A 19,027-nucleotide genomic window follows, 5' to 3' on the forward strand; every position below is an offset into this window, starting at 1 on the left:
ACTCCTGCAAAGACCGTAATCAAATATAAACACTACACACAGAAGATAGCGTGACTACTTCTACATGGGGCAGTGAGGAAAGATTGGTCATTAGAGGAGAAGCTACGAAGATTAAGCAGTTTGACAGATAGAACACCTGGAGCAGGGGAAGGGAAGGAAGGAAAGGGAAGCAGAAGGCATTGACCGGGGCAGCAGCAACAGCTTCCATACAAAGTGTAGAGGAACGGGATAGAAGGCTTTGTGTCATAGCCGGGTTTAGCATGGCTAGAAAAGATCAGAAGCTATTGATGGAAAATGGCAAGACACAGGATGAGAAATCTTGGTGGGGACAGCACATAAAGAGGCACCGGAAACAATGAACAAACTCTTTGTCAAATAGGCTTTCTACGCCCACCAAGATATGAGAGTTTCTGGTGATGGGTTCCAGGTATGTGCATAAGTCCAGAAGCTCCCGGAGCGATTCTAATGTACTCCCCTTGCTAAGGGCTACTGCTGGAGGGAACAGGGAACCAAAATGGATTAAAAAGATGGAGCAGAGGATTAAATCTGCTTCAGGAAGAAAAAGTTAAAGTGGTATTAAAAAAAAGGTTTGAAATGGAGGGAAAGCCAGGTGTGAATTCTGGGGATTCTGACAGGATTCAAAATGTGATTCACACTTCAAAATACTACTATCACGGGCATTCCTTCCCGCCACTTCCTAAGAAATTTACAACATTATGTTCATCAGTCCAAAACTGCCGGTGCAAAACAGTAAAGAAGCAACTGAAACACAGAACACTGAAGAACTGGTCAGTTTTGAACTGACCTTGCTTTTTTATATTTCTCTTTCTTCAGAATCACCAGGCCTCAATAGGTACACATATAATACTCTATTTTGAAACTTCAGCTGTTTTTGTGGGTGTGTTGAGGGGTCAGGATGTGAGGATGGGATGAGTCAATTGCTTTAGGACTAAAAGTAAATATAGACGATATTTACTGCACTGCATTGAAGGCCTTACAACATCTCAGTAGGCCATGGACACTGAGAGATGTGGTTCTTCACCTCACGGTCTCATATCTGTGCTTAATAACTCTCAGATAGTAAGTGAAAACATGTTAGGTACCTAAGAGATCATATAATATGCACCTGTCAATAAAGTCAATGAGTACCACTCTTTCTAAAACATTTCGAAAAGAAGCCAACAGCTTCCCATGTAAGATGAATACAGAATACATGAAGGTACTCATGATAAAAAGTGGGCAAAGTAGGAATGAAAGGAAAGCAAGAGTATAATCTATACCTCAGTGAGTTCATCTGTATTGGAAAACCAAAAATGTCTCAATTTCCACAATGTTTATAATCTATGAGAATATTTATGAGAAAGAAGAGACAGAATTTTAGGCCATATTTTAATGCTTGACTGGCAACAATAAACAATCTGCAAAATTGTTACGGTTACACACATTATTCCATTATTTTCTTAGATTCAGCCACACTTCCACACAATTCAGCCTAATCCAAATGTGAGCGTTCTTTAGTTGAGTCTTTGATCCTTTCATTGATGTCAACACATCCTCATTTAGATGATGGTAGATACAAGAAATTCAGTTGTAGGAAATGAAAACTGAACTACTGAACCAGATCAAAGGGAGGAACTGTGGCCAGTACAAACTGCAACTGACTTTTGAAATTTGAGTTTAAGGAAGGGCATAAAGTCCTTTTAGAAAATCTGCAAGAAATTTGTTTTTATCATTAAGCAAAAGGGTTAATTTTCCACCAAACTTCCAATTGATACACACAGGAGAAAAAAGAAAAATCAAGATGTCTATAATTAGGGTAAACCAACTGTTCCTTATGTCTGAACTGGTTGTTCTCCATCCCTTTATGTTCTTTAATCATAATCCTATCCAAATGTTTTTCATTTTTATTTGTTAGATCTAAAGTCTGAAGCACAATGTCAATGATTACCCATCTCAGCTATGTAATCCACTGGCTATAAGACACTATACTTTAAAGCAGAAATAGTAACATGATAGAGTCTAGAAGCTCTAGTAATCACTAGTACCCATAGAACTAATCACCTACTTAATTATAAAATGTTCAGAAAGAGGGGTGCCTGGGTGGCTCACTTAGTTAAGTGTCTGACTGCGGCTTGGGTCATGATTTCAGGGTCCGGGGATCAAGCCCCATATTGGGCTCCCTGTGGGTGGGACTACTTCCCTTCTCCCTTCCTCCTCCCAACTCATGCGCCCTTGAGCTCTTTCTCTCATAAATAAAACCTTTATAAATAAATAAATAAATAAATAAATAAAATGTGTGAAAGAGTTCAATTTTCCTACTCCTACAAATGGATTGCCACACTTTTTACTTTTTGTACAAACTATGGCAGTGGGAAAAGATACATTTTTTTTTTTTGCCCTTAGTCTTTATCTAATTATTTTTTTTAATTTTTAAAAATTTTATTTATTTATTTGACAGAGATGACAAATAGGCAGAGAGGCAGGCAGAGAGAGAGGAGGAAGCAGGCTCCCTGCTGAGCAGAGAACCCGATGCGGGGCTTGATCCCAGGACCTGGGATCATGACCTGAGCTGAAAGTAGAGAGGCTTTAGCCCACTGAGCCAACCAGGCACCCTGCCCTTAGTCTTTAAAGAAACTAAAATTCAGGTTGTTAAAAATATGTGAATGCAACGGTTTTGCATTATTTTAATTTTCACACAGACCAAAATATATATTTATTTTATACCTAATTTTTAAATACACACATGTACCACATATATGTAAATGATCACCTTGGAAATCCATTATTTAAAAGGTCCATGTTTTTAGAGGCTGCCATCTATAAGACATGAAAAGAAGAGATGCCTAATTTTACTATCCAATGTCATTTAAATTTATTATCACAGCATGTGGTTTTGTCTTTTATATAACTGTAGGGTTTTGCTGTTGTTTGCTATTATTTATATATTATGTGCTTTAATTCTCCATCTCACTTTTCCTTTAAATAACTTCCAATTTTGAAAAAACAAAATCCAAGAATATATCTCCAACCATTTAGACACAGAAGAAAAGCAACAACTATACATCTTCTTTATAGATGAAATGTTTTTTCCTATTATGAAATTTGTCTGTACTTGGGCAATTTTCCCTAAGCCCCCTGATCGCTGCTTACCATTACACCAAAATGATGACTGCTTAATAGAGGATAATTACTAATTAAGAATATGCTTCTATCACTAAAACTCCCCTACCTCCAAACATCTGAAGAAATAAAAACTTTGCCCACTCAATAATTTTATAAACATAACTTTAACTTACAAGGAATTTTGCAACACTCTCACATGTAAGACACACTGACTATTTACTGCCACATATCTGCTATTAACCACCACAAGCTAAGCCACTTTTAAAATTTTGTTAAGTCTTATATAAAAATTGTTAATTAAGAAATAGGCTTTAGAACAGAAGTATCTTAAAATACCAGGTGATCAAAAAGTAGCTTCCAGATGGCAATACTGGGTAAACCAGTAAAAGATGTAAATATTAGAGGAAACCTGAAGAAGAAGAAGAAGGGAGGAGAAGGAAAGCTAGCTATATTATTTTAAAAACCATGAAATGCATTAACAGTGTCAAGAATATTGCCTAGAATGGGGCATCTGGGTGGCTCAGTGGGTCAAGAATCTGCCCCTTGATTTTGGCTTAGATCATGATCTCAGGGGCCAGAGAGGGAGTCCCATGTAGAGCTCTGTGCTAGGCGTGGAGCCTGCTTAAGATCATCTTTAAGATCCTCTCTTTCCCTCTGCCTCCCTGCCCAACCTGCTCTCACTTTCCCCACCTCTCTCTCTCTCTCAAAAAAAAAAAAAAAAAAAAAAAAAAATTTCCTACCAAAGCAAGGGGCTTCTTTTTGTCCTGGCTACCCAACACTGTATTTCTTTAAAATGTTATGAATCAATTCATCCAAAAGTCAAGTTACATTTAACTGAACAAAATGCGAGGATGCACCAGAGTGAATTAGCATGATTCTGGAACGATGAAGTTTCTCTGCTTATGGTGAGTCTCAGGAGCTTCAGGTGGCTATAGCCAACATCAGACACTGGAGGCACACACTATTTGATGTGGGGTGACACAATCCCACCCTTAACAAACGCAGCACGTTGTGTGGCAGAAAAAGACATGAACAGATGATCATGATACAATATCGAGGGACAACACACCAACCACAGCCATCTTGGGGTGATAAATTAAACTTGAAAAATGAATAAAAAGTACATCAGGATTTGATGTGTAGCCTCCACTAAATGTGGGAGACACATGAAGAATGTAATCTAATCAGATCACATGTAGTTCTTGCATTTTCTCCATTCAGGAAACAGTTGTGTCATAAATCAAGGAAGAAATAAAAAAGCTTTAAAGGCTGCATTAGTGAAAAACTTCAAGTGACACTTTGTATCAGTGAGGTCCAAAGTTTGTGAGAATGTACTACCTTTGGTAGAAGAAAGAGAAGACCATTTTTTATCCCCAAACTATTAATAATTCAATTCTCACATTTAAAAGGTAGAACATGCTCTTCTTAATCTTTACAAGGTGAAACAAATTCAACATAAAAAGAAAGGCAGGACATAAAGAATATAAACAGAGGCATTTAAAATGAGACTCACGTCCAGTTAAAGAGCAATTTCCATTCACTGTATTTCTGAGGCAGTGCCCTCCAAGATAGGTTTAGAGAGTTACTTCACACGGTTTTTGACCTTGGGGAACATTTCGATTCCTAAGAAAGTGAGGAGACCAAGCTGATGTAAGACTTGCCTTTCATTTCTCCCTCATGGGAATTCAAACTATTATTGAGGTGGATCCTGAGAGCCTTAAATAAAACGGGATCTCACCCATTTGTTGCCCAAATGCTTTAAAGTTCCCAATACTGTTAAGGGGAGTTTGGGGCAGTTACTAATGAAAACTCAGAGTCTACTCCAAGTCATAAGAGAAATAGAGTGTGAGCCGAAACTCACTCACCTGAACAGGGGAAAGGACAATTTTTCAAGCTGTCCCACGTTACTTTTTAGAAATTGAACTGCTCACTTAAAAAGGAAGTTAGCAAACTATGTCAGGCCAAAAGCTGTACTAAATTGGGTAACTAAGGAGGCCTTTTTCTTTTGTTAAAGGATACATCATCTACCACTAACATGGCCAGGGAAGTCAAGCCCAAAACTGTGGCTGGGAAAAGATGAACCCTGGGCATCCTCTGATCTCTCTGTGACATCTTAAATGCATTGCCTGTGAAGGTCTACTGAGAACAGCAAGAAGTTAGCTCTCAAAATAAGGATGCTGCTCTCACAGTCAATGTATTTCCTTTCTAAAACAGTTTTAAATGGACAATTTACAAATGCCTTACTTAAACCTAACTCAAACATGAAATATGCCTATTATAATCAAATACAGTATCCTTTGACAAGTTCCCAGGTGACGTTCAAAACATATTCTGCTTACTTTGTCAACAATCCTATCCTGAAGTTTGATAGTATTAGGTTTATATTCTTACTCTTGAACAAGTCGCTTAACTGGTCTGTCTGCATCAGTTTCCTCACCCCTAAAATTTTAGATAAAAATGCCTGTCTCACTGAGTTATTATATGTAAATAAGGCATGTAGGTAAGAGCCTAACACATCATATTTAAAAAACAGTAAGAATTATTATTAATTCTACCTACCACTTTTGTCTAAAAGTATAGGTATCATTAATCTTTCTTCTTTTTCCAATATGATTGTCCATTAAATTGATGGCCATCTTAATGAGGCAAAAATCATCATTCTCACTTTATTAAGATCATCAATTGTCAATGGTGGCCTGTTATAGTCCCATGGCAAACAATGGACAAGTATTCAATTCATCCATTCAGTCACTTATCCCATAAATCTTCACTATCTATAGATACTGGGTTTGGTTTAGGCCCAGATAACACAAGGATGATGGCACAATCCCACTCTTTGTGAATTTAGGGGGCTTAGACTTCTCCAAAGGCACAGGACAATGCAGTGGGAATGACTCTTTGAAAGAACCAGAACAAAGGTGGTAATCAGGGAGAGAGGCAGAGGAATTTACAACTCCTATGGTGATGCAGAACCTGCAGAATGTGGCCACGCATCAATAAGGTACAGTAGGGTCAATGCTACTAAAGCTAGGAATCTGATAACTCCAAGGTTGAATAGGGTCATTTGTAGAGATCTTGAAATTTCCTAGGATTATGACAGTTTCCATGAAGAAAAGGACAATAAACCTTATCTCAAAAAAGCTTCCCAAATAATTTTTTAATATCAGTTAAAAAATATCGTGGCGGGGCACCTGGGTGGCTCAGTGGGTTAAGCCTCTGCCTTTGGTTCAGGTCATGATCTCAGGGCTCTGGGATCAAGCCCTGCATCGGGCTCCCTGCGCAGCAGGGAGCCTGCTTCCGCCTCTCTCTCTCTCTCTCTCTCTGCCTTGCTGCTCTGCCTGCTTGTGATCTCTCTCTCCCTCTGTCAAATAAATAAAATCTTAAAAAAAAAAAAAATCTCGTGGCAATGTCAAAGTGGGGTTAATAACATCTCTTTGGTGATTTCAACAATTTTAACAACATCTCTTTGGTGATTCTTACAATTTTATTTGGAAAATTTATTCTAAGAACCCACTACTGTATGATATGATTACCAGTACTTTCAACTGGTTTAAAAGATTAACAATATCCACTTCAATAAAGAAAACTCTTTTGTCTTTAATATAGGACATCTTTTGATTAAACCTAATTCATAAGTTAAGAAGTTAAGTTAGCCCTCAAAATAAGGATGCTGCTCTCACAGTCAATGTATTTCCTTTCTAAAACAGTATTAAATGGACAATTTACAAATGCCTTACTTAAACCTAACTCAAACATGAAATATACCTATTATAATCAAATACAGTATCCTTTGACAAGTTCCTAGTAAGTATCCTTTTGTAAAATAAATCTTAAAAATGTAGACCAATTACTTGAGAGAGAAAAGAAAAAATCCATTTCTACATTCCTTTTTATTTAAGTTAAAATGCAATGAAAGTTCTGTGAACTCAGTGGAAAGTCAACGTCACAATGAGATTCATATAAAAGCAATCAGAACATAGAACTCTGTTTTTTTTGTTAGGTTTTTTGGGTTTTTTTTCCCAAAGGAAAAAGAAACATTAGAAGTTCAAACTATACTTTTGACCTGGAGTAATGTGATTTAAAAAAAAAAAAACAACAAAAAAACAGACTCATCAACAAACAAAAGTTGACCCTGAAGCAGCACTTTTTCTTTTATTAATAGATTTTCAGTTCTTTGCAATTCCCTGTAAACCACCATGAGAAAAAAAATTACAGTGAGGTAGCAAGCTGAATTATGTTAATTAGTATTTATTGCTTCTAATGGAAAATTCTCAATTATCTTTCAGTTATTACACTCTCTATTCCACATTTTTATTTTTCATCACAAGGATGGTTTTTCTTTTGTTTTTTTCACTCTGTCAAACATGGTTTAAATTTTTCCTAAAATATTTCCTTCAAGGATTTCTATTCTCCATGGGAGAGGGCCGCCTTTCTGCCATTTCTCATACCACTTCTCCATCCTCTCCCTCTCCTCCAACTATCCGATAGCGTCCCATTTTCCTGCTCCACACCTTGTGCTGACCTGTCTCTTCCTCCCCTATGATAACAAAGGTCCTATGCGTCAGCCTGCTGAACTTTCCCCTGCACCAATTTTATGTCAAAGTACTCCCACGGTCGCTTCCCTGTACTCCTTTCTCAGCTATAATCTATTGGACACCACGCCCACCACTTCCTATGACCTGCCACACCACAAAGGTTTCTCTGAAGAGCAGCAATGGTTATTTTATATGCACACTGAATTTCACTTCCATCGGATCAAAACTTTTTTTTTAGAGAAGAGAAACTCTTACTCTTTTATGAGCTTTTTACATGTAACAGATATTCAGTAAATGTTCATTTCAAGGATCACAGAAATATTTAAAGAACTATTAATACGAGAGTTTTTCCATGGGGCACCTGGGTGGCTCAGTAGGTTTAGGGGCTGCCTTTGGCTCAGGTCATGATCCCAGGGATCTGGGATGGAGCCCCACATCGGGCTCCCTGCTCAGCAGAGAGCCTGCTGTTCCCTTCCCTTTGACTGCTTCTCTGCCTGCTTGTGCTCTCTCTGTGTCAAATAAATAAAATGTTTAAAGAAAAAAAGAGAAGGTTTTTCCAGAATGCAAAACAGGGCCAATAAACAGATCAAGAGGAGCAATAATATAAAAAGAGTTCATAGAAATGCCACTTAGTAAAGCATTAACTTTCCAAACCTTGATGAAAAGAAATTTTTACTAAAAGCTGCCTTGAGAATTAAAAATCTGGGGTTTATGTATAAATTGGAGGAAAAAAATCACTGTTCTAGGAGTTTTAAGATCTTTTTTCTCAACATTTTTTTCTAAATTTCCTCGTGAATGGAAATATAATACAAGCAAGCTAAAGGAAATTAGTGCTATATCATCCCCCATGTGTGGTTTCCAGAACCTCAAGTAAACTGAACACATTTGTATTTTCTGAGGAAGCATTACATAGTTTCCCACCACATTACCTGTTCCTGACAGTTACTTCCTCCTTTTGGTTCTGGAAATTTTCCTTACTGATACCTTTGTCCCATTTCAACTCTGCTTTCTTGGAGCAAGTGAAAGACAGAGGAGAATAAAGCTCATCTCTCCCATGCTCACATTGTGCGTCATCAGCAGAAAAAAGCTAAAATCATGAGATTTTTTTCCCATCTTTCCACTGGGATTAAAATGATCATCATTCAAATGACTGCGAAAAATATAAACACCATTTTTCCAAGCAATTCTCATTTATTTTTGGTATCATCTGATGTGGATACCGCATTCTAACACCCTGAACATGTATGTGCGTGCATATGCCACAAAATAAAAGAATGCAGTGAAAAAAATGATAATAAATAGTAGGTCCAGGACAGTCTTAGTTTTATTAAAAGTTGAATATCACATTATAGATAAATAGAAAAAATTATAGGATATACACAAAAAGACACAAATAGTAGTAATCTCTGGGTAGTTTATAACTGTTTTCTGTTTTTTGTCTTTAAGTATTCCAATTTTCAACAAGAAACAAAAATGTCATTGAAGAGCCATTCTACTGATGTTCTCAAGCAAACCTACGATGTACATGTGGGACAGTGAACAGATTTCCACGCCCATGGCAATGTCCCCATCCTGTGGCCCCCCGGACTTCCAGGCTGCTTTGGTTCTCAAGTGAAGGATGCATCTCTGGTGCAATCACCCCAAACCTTCTACTTGACCTCTTGAGTTTCAATTTTCTAGAATGTATTAGCCTTTTGGCCATAGTGTGTTCACCAACAGCACACGAGTATTTTTCCAAATCCCCCTCTAAATGAAGGCCTCAATTATAATTTCACTTTTTTAGAAAATTAGACAGGGAACACAAAGAAGATTCATCAGACAATCGAATAACGACTAAGCAGAATAAAGAGTCATCTTACTCTGTGAGGTCTCATTATACTTAAATCTAGTTGGTGAATTTATCTCCTACCTTTATAATAGTCTCTCAAAAAAAAAAAAAAAAACCTCGATTCAAGTTGAATTACTTTTAGGAACACTGTTCGATAGCTATATAGGCAAATTAGTACATCATATATATATCTTTGTCATAAAACAGCATGAAAGTAATTCTAGTTACACAGGACCAAAGGATTCAATTACTCACACTTTTTCTTCAGCTTACCAAATATATGATATGCATATATGCTAATGATTCAAGAGAAAAGGGCTGCTTAAGGGGTCTTGCAGAGAAATGCTGGGGTTTTTAAAGCACTGAGTACCTGGAGATATTTTTCTCTTTCAAAATGAAAAACAGAAAGATAAAGCAATCAGAGGAAAACATGCCTGTCATAGTTGTTCGCAGTAGGATTTTCCTGGACCACCATTAACCTCTTAAAATTTCTGAACATAGAAAGCAACAACAGATATATTAAAATTTTTTTTTAAGGTCTAAGATTTTCTTAAACTAGATTTAACTTATTCTGTAGCTGAGCGGTGGTGATGGGCCCTTCTGAGACAAGCGGCTTCCATATTGCCAAAAACAAGCCCCATGAAGGACGAACTCTAATACAGTGGAGGAAAACATGGCACTGTAAAGTAGGGTTCTAGACAGAGTTCTGTCTGTCTCATTGATCCACAACAGGAGAAAGAGCTGAAAGCTTCTTATTCAAAGGGTTTTCCTCTATAAAATGAGGTAAATGCAGTATCTTATTACTGAGGTCCCGTAACATTCTAGGAGTGGATCATCACTTTCAATCCGGCCAGTAGGACAGGAATAGAGAGCCCTAGCACTACAAAGCCCGCAGGCTTGAGACAAACACCGCGAATCCATTTCATAACCCACAACTAATACGAAGTAGGAGATGCTCTATAACCCCTCCAAGTTACAGACGTTCCTTAACAGGTATCTCTCAGAGAGTGCAGAGATCCTGCAGTCAGGATTCAAAAATCGAATGTAGAAAATTGACTTAGAGTAAACATAAGAAATCATTAGTATATTTGGAAGCCTTAATTTTTTTTCTGTTCCTTACCATAATAGGCATCTCTGACATTTATCTTTTTTCAACAAGAAGAAATCCTTGAAAAACACTGGCTCTCAAAAGAAAACCACAAAGCAGCAGAAATAACAACAAAAAGGGCAATTTAAAAGCCCTGTGTTTCATCCTAATGAACAGTAAACTGTAGAATACTGAAACCATACAAAAAATATAGACTGCTAAAAAAGAGTATGCCCAGGAGAAAACATAGTATAAAAAGTTAATTTTGTTTGTTTTTGGTTAAAAAAATGTGTTAATATATGTAGTAACCATAAGATAATAGCAGGTCTAAGAATTTTAACTTTCACCTCAACCAAGAGTGTAGAAATATCCAAATTTAGGGAGACTATTATGTCTCCCTAGGCTGGTTGATCAATAATATGAATCAAATGGGATGGCTGATCAATAATACGAATCAAAGGGTGGCTGATCAATAATATGAATAAAATCCCTTTACTATTTCAGCCTGATTGCAAACCAAATAACCCCCACGTCAATAAAACCCCCTCAGATACTGGTTTTGGAGAAGACAAATAGATCTAATCTACCTACCCCCCTGAAGGCAGTATATGACATTAGTTAAAAGCTCCAGCGTCAAATTAACCTAAATTTGGTTTACATTTAGTAGCTGAATGACCTTGGGTACTAAGCTATGCTCTCTAAACTTTAGTTTCCTCATCTCTGAAATATGAATTACGAGTACTAGTCTCATGGGATTTGTGGAGGATTACAGATGGCCAAATATTCTTTACCACTCTTCCTATTATGGAGTGGTGTCTACTTTTTCTCCCCTTGTACCTGGTCTAAGGTATGCCTGGCCTTGATCAGTAGAATGTGGTAGAAATGACTCTTAAATTCGGAGGCTAGACCTTACGAGATCTATAGTTTCTGCCTCTGCATCTTGGAAAAGGTTCTTGGAATTTAGCTGCCATGCTGTGAGGAGGCACAAGCAGTCAGGCAGCGGGGCTCTCGTAAGTCCCCAGCTGCAAGGCAGCAACACCTCACCTGCTAGGTAGGTGATTGAGGCCATCATGTGTTGAACTAACACCCGAGCCAACACCATAGGAAATCAACGTACAAAATCCTAACAAAGAATAATTGTTGTTAATTAAGCCACTAAGTTTTGTGGTGGTTTGATATGCAGCAGTTAAATAATTGGCTTAGGAAACTGACAAATAGCAAGCATCTGATAAATATTAATCATTGCCAGAACTATTAAGTGCTACTAACTTATTAAAATCATTATCATCAATAGCAGCAGTTGAAAGGACCCTCTTCCGTCAGTATGAATAAATAGCATGGATTTAAAAAAATCAAACACATTATTTAAGAGTTGTATTCCTACCTAACAAAATAATTTTACACATTGAATATTATAAAATTTACAACCTCTGTTTTCTCTGATACTAAAACCAACCAACCAAGAGAGATTTTTTAGACAAAATCTGGACTATACTAATTGGAAAGCAGCCTATTCAGATTTGGATCAGAAGGAATTTAATACAGTTAATTTCTAAAGCATATTTATTTACATAACCACACAATGAACTGAACTGTGAAAATACCATTAGGCTAATCCACTGATTTATACTAACAACAGACTTAATTTCTTCAAGTCTTAAATGCTGAAAGGTAGAGAATCCCCTTAGTATCACATGTGTGTAAAATGAAAGCAAGGACCTGAAAAGTTTATAGACTTTCTATGTATAGTCAGATCTTTTAAATGAGCTGCCATTTAAATCCCTTGTTTTTTGAAGATGACATCATATAACTAGATTTAATGTATGTCTAGGTTAGAAATCATCCTGGATTTTGGCTTACCCAATTCTACTCACTGGGGTCTCTGCCTAAAAGTCAAGCACTAGTAATAATCCCTTACTTAGCAACACTGAAGTATACACACTGATGATTTTCTTTTTAGGCATAATTCTTTTTGCTTTCAGCTGTACCGACACCATCGCTATAATGTCATTTGAGAAGACATCTAAAAATCCTGCTGAACAGATCCTGTACCTGCCTACCATGTAAATGCTTTTAGTGAAATGATTATTCGACAGAGAAAACTGCTATACCAACACATTTAATTTATAAGCAAAGCACAAGAATCAGTCATTATTCCTCTCCTGGAGATACCCAACATTGAAACTTAATAAGAAAATCCAAATATTGATTTATTTATTTTTAAAGATTTTATTTATTTATTTGTTAAAGAGAGAGAGAGCGCGAGCTCAGCAGACAAAGTGGCAGGCAGAGGCAGAGGGAGAAGCAGGCTCCCAGCCTAGCAAGGAGCCCGATGTGGGACTCAATCCCGGGACGCTGGGTGCATGACCTGAGCCCAAGACAGCCGCTTAACCAAGTGAGCCACCCAGGTGTCCCGAAAATCCAAATATTTAAAAAGACGAAGCTATATTTAATATTTCAGTTAAACATCAGAATGATGGGAGAAAGACTGTGTATTAACTTATGAAAATCTTATTTCCTGCTTAAATCAAGTGTTTCTTAAGGAATCAAATATTGGGAGAGAAAGAAAAGCTACAAATAAGTCAAAAAGATGAAGCTATAAAAGTAGCTTCAGTTCATCTTCCATTTGCTGGTGTATCTTACTCAGGATGCAGTGCCCCCTTCCCTGAAAGTCTAGCTTGTCTTCACAAACGTAAGTTCTCACTGTTTTTTAAAATAATTTTATACGCATAGAAATTGTGACCTGTAGATACAGATATATATATATCTATATAGGTATATAGCTCTATATCTATCTATCTATATATACATATATGGAATTCCAGTGACTGTAAATAAAATTATTCACTCAATAAATATTTTTTGAGGCTCTACAATGATCTGCTATTAGCACCAGGCAGTGGGGAATAACAAGAAGAAAACCAGCTATACCCCAGCCCTCCAGGAGTTTATAATTTAAGTGGGTAATTATGTATGAAAACACACAATACAGTGTAATTGTATAATTGAGGTGCATTCAATGTGCTTCAGGAACACAGAAGCTAAACGGAAAAAGTTCTCAACCGTGGGCCTCTTAAAAAAAGTAAGAGGCAGGGGCAAGGCAGAAGAACATGCCAGAGAAAAGCAGCAAGCCTAGTAGACAGCAGCAAGCCTGTGGGTGTAGAGGAGTCTGGCAATGTGACAGACGGCAGGGTCAGAAGTAATCTGTATTTGAGGAACAGGGGGATTGGGTAGCAAGACCATGCTACAGATACTGAACTGCCTTCCTATGAGGCCTGTCCATTGTACCAGCACAGGCCCACCGTCTCCCCAGACTGCCCAAGGGTACAGGGGTCTACATATCCGACTATGAGCCCACCAGGGAAGGCTGCATCTACAAGAGACTAGAGAGGGAAAAACAAACAACAAACAACAACAACAACAAAAAAAAAATACCCAAACCGAAAAATAAAACCACTTTTAATAAAGTGTAGCACAAAATCTAAACTTATAACTAGGAATTCTCAGATATTCATTTACCCCAATTTAAAAGCTTTTGTTGAAGATCTCTCGATTGTAATAACTGAATTTTGAGGGTTTCTTCCTAGCATCCTTGATGGAATATAATCTAGATTTAACAAACTAACAAAACAAACAAAAGAAAATAGCACACAGAGAGGAATGCTCCAGAAGCCTATGTCTTAGAAGCAGATGTTCTACTTTGGCATACTCTCAGCCCCTGGTGTATTACCATTTGAAACAGACTCTGATCACATTGCTGATGCACATCTGAAAAGATGTGTTTCTATTTCAAAATACCACAGTAATTCCCTCACTTCCAGAAATGATTCACCAGATAAAAATTTAGTGAAGAAATATGTCCTTCTCCATGATTTAAAATAGAATATGGAGCTGAATATGGCCAGCACCAAACACAACATTGTCAATAACCAATCGAGTGCCATGCCACCAGGTGACATTCTCGAAGGGACATCTCTGTATAGGGAGACTCTGCCAAAGCTCTCAAGGCCCAAATGATTCCGCTGATCGTACTGCAATCTGTTCTTTAAAAATGGACTGCAGTTAAGCAATACATTTTTCCATTAAGTTTTATGGAGCCTGATATTTCCTGTGTCAAAATCTGTCACAAAAATCTGTTTCCCAGACATCTGTTAGGTGTAACACACATGTGAATATGGCACCGCATGGAGAGGTCTGCAAATAGCTATGTGTAGCCTAGCATTTGGTTTCTGATCAGAAGGAACTTCTAGTATGTTGGTTGGTGGATTTAATTTGGATCCTATTACTATTATTTATCACCTTTCTTCCCATAATACACCTATAATGTAGACACTACAGGAAAAAATAAAACATATCTTCTTCATTACGAATAGGGTTTTCATCATCAAGTGTTACAAAAGACTACACATGAAGACTAGGTGATAATGTTACTTAGTAGGCCTTAGATTTCAGTTCAGCATTCAAGATCCAAGGCAAGAACTAAAATAAATGTCTAGCAGTTATACTCAAACTTCAGTCCTTGGACAGGAAGCAGAAACATCACCTCCCAGTCTGTTAAAAATGTGCAATTTCAGACCCCAGCCCAGTCAGAGTCTGCACTTTAGGAAGACCCGCAGGTGATTCCCAGAGCGGTTTAACATCTGTAATGTTAATAGTGTAACCCACTATTTAGCAGCAACCTCAGAAGATCTTTTATTTTTCATTGCTCAGTCTCTAAGTTAAACTGCATCTAAAGCAGCCTCAAGATCTAAGTACCTAATTAAATATTTGTGAGAAATTCCATTCTGTTTTCCAAATCACGTAGCTATTAGTTCCTCTCATGACACAGTCAGTGTGCTGGGAGTCAGCTAATGTCATCACAGGGCTAGAAAGTCATTGTTTTGGAATGATTTAGCTTCTCTTTCAGCACAGACTCAAGGGCAACCACTGATGGGCTTTCATTTGTCATCATTCTTGCTCAATAACCCTGAGGAAATCACCCTGAGTTCTGGATGGCCCAGTCCTGGGACAGTCTGTACTTTTCACATGCGTAAATATCAACATCAGGCTGATAATAACCTCATCACCACACCCCACTTCACCCCCACATCTCTGTCCTAAGAGAACTAAATTCTTCTGAGTGGTTAATATATTGCCAGAGGTCAGAGAGAAGGCCTGCTTCCTCCTACCACAGGAAACAGAAGACGACCACACACATCACTAGCTCAGCGTTAAGTGTGGCTCACCTGTGCCTCACTTGAAAAAGGAGCGAGTGAGCGCTCCCTTCGGTGACCTCCCTCCATCACCACTCACAGTTGAGATTCCTAAACGTAAGCAATCATTGGCTATGTTTGGTTATACCCTGAAGAACAACAGAGGGTGTGTGTTTTTCGGGGGAAGAGTAGAGAAATTTTTCTGCCAAGCCAAAAAATTAAAAATATCTTCTCCAAATGCCACTAAGGTGCTTTCTCCACCTAGAACCGATTTCTTCCCGCTGCTATATATCTCCTTGTAACTTAATAATTAAAGAGCAATCAGAGCCTCCCTGCCTTCCCACCAGCATAAATATCCGTGGAAAATGTCAATCAAGCCCAGCTAACTAATTTTATCATGAGAACCTCTAATCAAAGAGAAAAAGATCTTGGCACTGCCTGTGGGGGAGTGATGCACTCGACACCACGGGCTGGAAGGAGGCCAGGGAGCATCCAAGTTTGAAAGGAGCAGCTGCGTGATCCTAAGGGTGTTGCTGCTCCATTCTGGCACCTGAGAGAAGGAGAGGGAAAGGCAGAAAGAGATTCTCTTGGCACAGAGCATACAGCATGCCCAGGGCTTTTTGAGAAGCCAGCTTGGAGGAATAAATGGAGGGTAAAATTAACTAAGACGCTCTGAAAAAAACTGTGATGCCGAGAAGTTAACCTTTTCAATATAAAAGGGACTGATGGAGAAGGATATTCTAGGAACCACTGGTTTTCAGATGTTTTTATTTAAGAGACCTTGAAATGTTTCACAACAAAAATAGGGGAGACTAACAAAGGATTCCTATGTTTTTCATTTACCAAAAGGGCATTAACACAAAACCTATCATCTACTTTATATGAAATAATATTTTCCACACCACCAAAAAAAAAAAAAAAGAAAAAGAAAAGAAAAGAAAAAAGAGTGATAATTTCAGAAAGAAAAAAAAGATGTATTCCTTTTAAATGGAATACATTTAACTCTATGAAAGATTCACTAAAATGTCCACCATGACTTCCAGTTCCAGGCCAGGGATGGGTCTGTGAAGAGGAGTTCAGAGACTCCCACCAAGTTTTGGGTTTCACCCTGCAGATCTTCCACACACCCCTAATCGCAGTGAAGAACAGAGCTAGACACACTACAGGCTTTGAAAAGAAATGAAACAAAAAGCAAAAAAGAAGGTTCTCATGAAAATGAACTAAATACGCCCTGCTGATAACTAATTACTATTCACCTACTAAATATTAGCTCATTTTTCTCTAACTCTGAAACTGACTTGCAGATACAGATATACATGGGAAAACACCACACAAAAGAATGGATTGTTAAAATATACACAGCCGACACTAAAAATAAGCCCAAACACAATGGTTCCTGTTTGATTCATTTAGCTCAACTAAAAGTTTACCATAAAATTCAAAGATTTCTTTGGATATGAAATTCTAGTTTATCAAATTATTTGGATAGTAAAATTTAGTACTATAATTTTCCAATATTGTTAAACTTCCTGAAAACTGTTACCATCTAAAGGAAAAAAAAATCATTTGAACATGGGTCCTACATGAATTAGCCTATTATTAAAATCATGCCTGCTTACTGAAAAGCCCAAGTAGATTCTTGCATATCCCAACACTACTTAATCATTGTGAAAAATACAGGATCAGAAATCAGCCTTATACGTAGTTTTTTTCCTCAAGTTAGCAGATATCACAAAAAGCACACTTAGAAAACATTTTTTAGAACATTTCAAAATAATTTCAGAGATGTGGAAATGAAGTCGCCATAATTATAAATCATAATTTTTTCTATCTTCTCAGTTACAGAAGTGGAACTACAAACTCAAAAGGGTTGAGACAGGCCCCATATAACATACCAATTAGAGGCTAGAACAGAGTCTTTGAACTTCTAGCTACACTGAAACCACATACACAGTTAGGCCCTAATATAAACAGGCAATAATTTCATGTGGGCTAACCAATTAATCAAGCCATAATAACTCACTCTCAAATGATCAACAGATGCCATGTAAACATATTAAAATGTCAAAAATGTACACATATATTCTACTATATTGGAATGCATTCATACCCTGTGACCCAGCAATTCCATTCTTACACATATTCCACTCTGATATATATCTATCCGAAATACATGCATATGTACACCAAAAGACATGTTCTAGAACCTTCACAGCAACATTATTCAAACCAAAACTACTCAAATGTCCATCAGTTACAGAATGGATAATGAAATACTCACAAAATAAGACCAAACAGTAATGAAAATGAACAAACTACAATAACATGCAGCAATAAGATGACTCAATCATAATGTTGGACAAAAGAGACTCAAAAAATGTATACCACACGGGGCACGAACATTGCGCAGTTAAGTGTCCGACTCTTTATTTCAGCTCAGGTCAGGACCTCAGGGTCATGAGATGGAGCCCCATGTGGGGCTCCACACTCAGCGGGGAGTCTGCTTAAGACTCTCTCTCTCCCTTTCCTTCTGCCCCTCTCCCCTGTGCTCTCTTTCTCTCTAAAATAAATAATCTTTTAAAAAATGCCTAATTTCAGTTCTCTAGTGATATTTATTTAGATTATATATGGATCTATCTACTATAGGTAGTACCTATACCTATGTATTACCTACTAATATAGACATCATAAATATGTGGATGGATAGGTTTTGAATATGTATATTTGACACACACACACACACATACACACACATTTCCCCCCATCCTCTGAGTAAAGAAGGAGGAAAGACTTCTGCTCCCATTCCTTCTTGAAGCACAAGCTTATAACCTCAAGAGACTGACCTCCCCACTGGCTAGTTTTCCATCCAAGCTCACTCCCTGTTTAAACAAGACAAGAGACTTCAAATGGAGTCACTTGTGCTAAGTCCCATGTCACCAAACCGAGACTTAATTACAGGTTTGGAGCTCCCAGAAATGGAATCTTAAGCCAATCAATTAGGAATCACCTGACTGGCACTAGTTAGGTAATCTGATAGACCCCTGCCATCCCCTAAAGTAAACTAACCTCGAAATAACCAATCCATTTTTTTTGCCTAATATAACTTCCTTATTCCCACTTCTGTCTGCCTATAAAAATCTTTCCTTTTCTAAAGCTCCTTGGAGCTCCTTTCTGCTAGGTTGGATGCTGCCAGATTTGAATTGATTTTCGCTCAAATAAACTCTTAACATTTTTTATATGCCTCAGGTTATCTTTTAACACC

At 37.6% G+C, this 19,027-nt stretch overlaps 1 protein-coding gene across 5 annotated transcripts in view; it reads right to left on the reverse strand.

The window, feature by feature from the left end:
* The window catches only part of CBLB (Cbl proto-oncogene B), a 222,142-nt gene that overhangs the window by 131,425 nt on the left and 71,690 nt on the right, over positions 1-19,027 (reverse strand). The window lies entirely within an intron of this gene.

Source organism: Mustela nivalis, assembly GCF_964662115.1.
Source record: "Mustela nivalis genome assembly, chromosome: 1".
Taxonomy (NCBI): domain Eukaryota; kingdom Metazoa; phylum Chordata; class Mammalia; order Carnivora; family Mustelidae; genus Mustela; species Mustela nivalis.